Source organism: Heliangelus exortis, chromosome 1 (genome assembly GCF_036169615.1).
Source record: "Heliangelus exortis chromosome 1, bHelExo1.hap1, whole genome shotgun sequence".
NCBI lineage: Eukaryota > Metazoa > Chordata > Aves > Apodiformes > Trochilidae > Heliangelus > Heliangelus exortis.
Genome location: NC_092422.1, coordinates 91,543,268 through 91,548,227, shown reverse-complemented (window position 1 = coordinate 91,548,227; position 4,960 = coordinate 91,543,268). Strand labels below are relative to the sequence as shown.

At 46.8% G+C, this 4,960-nt stretch overlaps 1 protein-coding gene across 6 annotated transcripts in view; it reads left to right on the top strand.

The window, feature by feature from the left end:
* Nucleotides 1-531: 531 nt before the first annotated feature.
* ITSN1 (intersectin 1) overlaps nt 532-4,960 on the top strand; it is a 133,190-nt gene continuing 128,761 nt past the window's right edge. For 4 of the 6 annotated variants that reach the window (XR_011727808.1, XM_071753813.1, XM_071753834.1 and 1 more), the window contains exon 1: nt 535-806. The gene's annotated coding sequence lies outside the window, so the exon portion shown is untranslated. Of the gene's footprint in view, nt 807-4,960 lie in introns of all 6 variants that reach the window. The other 2 variants (XM_071753819.1, XM_071753822.1) reach the window with 2 other exon arrangements.

Sequence of the window (4,960 nt, the reverse complement as noted above, 5' to 3'; positions counted from 1 at the left end):
AGTGCGGGCCCCGCCCCTACACCCCATCCCCAGCATCCGCGTTCGTCGGATTGGCCGAGGAGTCGGCCGCTCAGCGTAAGAGCGGAGGCGGGATTGGCTAGGCCGGCTGTCGCTCACTAAGAAAAGGGGAAACGGGAGCAGGCGCCGCTCGCCGTCTTGAGAAGACTACAGGGCCCAGCGGGCTGCGCGGCGCCGCCGCCACCGCCCCGGGTGGACTACGGCGTCCGGGGCTCGTGTCCTCCTCAGAGCGGAGCCGGCAGGCGGGACCGCGCCTGAGGAGGGGAGTGAGGGTGCAAGGGGTAAAAGAAGCGATACCGGCTTGAATTACCCTTATGTCAAATAAAGGGCCCTCCGCAGGCGTGCCCACTTACACACACCCCCCATACCGCTCTTCCCCCAGCCCCTCTCCGCGTCCGCTGACCCCCTTGGCGCCAGCGCGGGCCTGGCGGGGCGCGGATTGGCCGGAGGGGGCCGGGTCCCCCCGCGGAGGTGCCTGCCCCTGATTGGCTGCGTTCCCCTGCCCGTCGCGGTGGCGGGAGGGAGTCCGCGGCCTCGCGTCAGTACGGCGGCTGTGAGGGCGAGCGCCAGTCAGGGCTCCTCCTCTCCCACCCCCCTCACCCTCCCCTTCCCCCTCCTTCCCTCTCTCCCTCCCCCCCCCCCGCCGCCCGCCAGACGGTGGCTGAGGAGGCAGCGGGAGGGGATGGTGCGTCTGGCGGAGACGGTGGCGGACGCCGCTCCGGCTCCTCCATCCCCCCCCGCCGTCGCCATGGGTGTGAGTAGGGCCCCCCGGCCCGCGCAGATATGAGGTACTGCCCAGCGGCGGCGGGGAGGGGTCGGGAAGGAGAGAAGGAGGGAGACGACCCTCGTTGGGAGGGGCGATGGTTCACCCAAGGCCAACGGCGCGCAGCGAGGGGGGGGGGAGCCGGGAAGGGAACGAGGGAACGGCGCCTCTGCCCTTCGCTGCCTCTGCTGCCCCCCCGCCTCTGCACATTACCGGCCCCCGGGCGTATCCCGGTACCCAGGCCCATCCCGGTACCCGGGCCCGCTGACAAGCAGCGGCTGCCCGGCAGCGGGGAGCGAGGCGCCCCGGCTCCTCCTCATCGTGAGGAGCCGGAGCTGGGGGCGGGGGAAGGGGGCGCGGAGCGGTGAGGTGAGCGCCCCCGGGATGAGCCCCCGGTGCGGAGCCGGAGCCGGCTGCTGGGCTCTGGGGCGGGCGCCTCGGCTCGCCTTCCTCGGCCCGGCCTTTTGGGATTTTTTACTGCTATTATTTTAGTTTTTATTGGTACCTCACCGCGGTAAAAAAAAAAAAGACAACAAACAAAACCCACAAAACATCGGGGCAATGCGGCGGGGGGGAGCTCCCCGGTTGGTGTGCGCTGGCTTGGTGATAGCACAGCCTTCGCAAGACACAGCCATCGTGTCCCGGCCACTCGTGTCCTCCAGGGGATCTTGGACGTGGAATGCAAGGGGTGGGTTGTGCGGCTGCGGGTAGCGGCTTTTCCTTCAGCTCCTTAAATGATTATTATTACTGCTGCCTTCGTCCGCTTTGCTCCCTGCCCCTTCGACGCATAGGGTCCGCCTCGGTGCGAAGGCAAGGAGGAATGCCGTCCCTTAAGGCTGGAAAAGGGCATGCGACCAATTGAAGGAGGGAATGTTGTCAGGGCGTCAGGAAAAGGCAACCGGTACATTGGTCGGGTTCTTGTCCCTTCGTTTCTGTTTGCCTCGGATCCGTAGACAACTTTGTTGGATAATATTTCCTGTGGGTATCTTTTGTTCTGATTCAGCTGCTGCTTTACTTTGAAAGGGATGTAGGTTTTGCTTTTGGAAAGCGGTGTTTTCTGTGAACTCTACCTTTCTGTAGGGCTTGGATGTCATGATAAGGAAAACACTTAGATCATTAAAGTAAGAGGGTGTTATTTAATAAATAATTGTTGTTAGTAAAATAACTAGCTTTCCAGATCTGATAGCATGGTACTCATTAAAGCAAGAAACCCTCTGTTTTCCTCTACCTCTTTTCACCCGACTGTTCTAAGTTATGCTTTTTGTTTAGAGCTTTTATAGCAATGTATATTTAAGGTAATAGCTATACATTTTAACAAAGTGTTTGAAATCAACCTCCAAATTTGTGCATTTTTTTCTAAATCAAAACCTTCAAACTGTGTATTTGGACACGGATGACTCTGGTGAGTTAGACTTAGTAATGTTATTCCACACTGTGTTAGACAATCTTTCCTTCTTTCTTTTGCCTTTTTGTTCTGATCACCTCTAACTTCCCTCTATGAGTATGGTCTATGAGGTGATGTTTTTATACAGTATACTTTTTAACATTCCAGTGAATTGATTACTGAATTATTCTTTCGGTTTTAAAATGCTTACACTGCATTTCCAAAGCCCTGCTTGAGGGGGTGAGGTATGGAAGGAGGAGTTTTGCATGTCAGCTGAATTCAAATTTCCAGGTACAGGAGTTGAGGGTGTACTTGCTTATGGATGATGAAGAGTTGTACTGCTGGCATATAGAAGTACAGGTAGAGAAAACAGCTGCATTCTTTTTGTTAACTTATAATTTGGGGTATGCAGCCATCTATGTTCAGGCGTGAATGTAAGTCAAAGCAGCTTGAGCCATTTTAACTTGCGTGATTAGCACTTGTATGCTCTCACTGATTTTGGCAGCTTTACAGGGGTCATGTTTCGTTCAGATGAACTGTTTCTGAACAGTTTCTCCAGTGTATTAGGCTCAAACTTCATTTGAGCTGAGCGGGCTGCTCTTTGCACTTGGTGCTTCACAAACCACACTTAATTCTTTCAGTTCTAGTGTTCCCTCTATAATATCCCACTGTCTTTCATTCCAGATAAGATCCTTCTCAGAGTAGCTGTGTTTTCTGTATATTTTTCCTTTGTATCTTCATTTGGTGGAATAAATACTTAGATACTGTAAAATAAGAATTGGTAACTCAAGCCTGTAGTGCCTGTTCTGTCTCTTGCTGCTGTTAGTTATTTGGTGGAAAATCTGCATGCCCTTTCCTTAATGCCTCTAATTGAGCTCTTAGGATAGGTTTAAGTTCAGGATAGAATGTAAATCTGCAGTCAAGTGATGATGGTGAATAGCCTTTTCTGGGTCCTTGTACTGTAATTAGAAATTGTAATTTCAGTTTTTATTAGAGTAATACTAGGGAAAATAGGAATATGAATTCTGTTTGTAGAATTAAAAAAAAAAGAAAAAGAAAAAAGAGAGAGAAATAAAAAGTGAAGGAAAATGTCAACAATTGCTTGGGGAGTGGGGTGAAGATCATAATGGAGAGTTACCAACTATGAACATTTGTTTATGTTGTCTTTAGTAATAGAATAGAATAAATCCTAAGCAGAAAACTTTGTAGTACACATTTCAGATGGAGCTGGCTTAGTAGTTAACCTTCATGAACCCAAAGAGATAAATTTTTTTTTTTCTTTAACTGTAAAAATATACCAAAGATTGCTTCTGCTTCTGGTGTCTGCTTGAAACTGAGTGCTTGCTGCTTTTGTATTTAATACAGCTGCTGAACTTGAAATGCCCCTTACACAGTAAGTTGGTTTTGTTTTTACTTGCATAGCATGAAATTGGGTGGTGTGGTAGACAATTAGAAACTTGGTCCAGTCTGAGATGTGACGATAAACTACTTGTGCACATAAAGTCTTACTGTGAGGTGCTAAAATTTTGTACAGTACATAGCAAAAGAACCTTTAATATTGCAGTTTAAAATTACAAAAGAATCTAACAGATTCCACTGATCAGTTTTGAGTGGCATTGTTATTGCAGGTATGTCTTGATATTTTGATTGCAGGCTGCAGTCATAACTCTTATTTGCCTGTCCTTCATGCAACAAAACAAATTGTGTAGTTTTGGAATATGCACGGAGATGTCTACTTCACTTGTATAGAATGAATCTCTCTAGATAGCTCCTTGTATGTGTGGAAGAGGTAGAGATGGTCAAGTTCTTGATAGACCATGCACCATTTACACAGGAAAGATTAGTTTCTAGTTACTGATCTAAATGCTTTTCTACAATTGAAACTGTAGTATGTCAACCTACTTCAGAGTATTGGAGAATTAACTTCTCAGCCAGAACAGAAGAAGAATGGACATGAAATAAATTTGTGTGGGTAGGAGTGAAGAGAGGTATCCTTTGCCTTTCCCCAGGAAAGGCTGGTTTTTTTGGGGGCTTTTTTTTTCTTTTTCTCATGCAAAAGGTGCATTTTTACAGCATTCCCTTTGTTGCAATAAATCAAAATGCAGAAAAATTAAATGGCATAGTACATACTTAATTTGATTTTCTCTTATAAAATGTATTACTTACGTTATGACATACAATATTTTCCTGTTTCATGTGTTGTTTCTAAGGTAATTGAAGTAATCAGTGCTAGTGTAATTTCAGTGGTCATCTTTCTTCTTCTCTGTAAATTCAACTTTTTACAAGCATTGTGTGTGTAAAATGGGTCCGGAATTTTGAAAGAATCATAATATTAATTGCCTGCAACCTAAATCTATGCTGTATATTTCTCTTTGATCTTAGTTCTCAATTTCCCTCCCCCAACTGTGTCTCTTGTGGTTGCCTGTGCCCACAGGATGTTTTTGGTAACCACAGTTTTGACATATGAAGTCTAAATACTGTGGATTTCTAAGAGTAAGGTCTTGTATGATGGCAATCCTGGCATCATCATTAACATGATGATATTTTCTAGTATTGTAGATAAATATACTAGTATTAGCAATTATAGATTATCAAACCCTAGAAATACTATTAAAGTAATTTCATGTAAGACCTCTTGTCTCAAGAGTTCAGGTTTTCCTTTGTGTTTTGATGGGTAGCTCCTAATTTCCTTGGTGGTTCTCTGCTTAAATATCTTATGATGATCTAGACCCGAGGGTGACTCATCTACTGTAAATGACTAGACAGTTGTTCATCTTTGCATCACTTCAAGACAC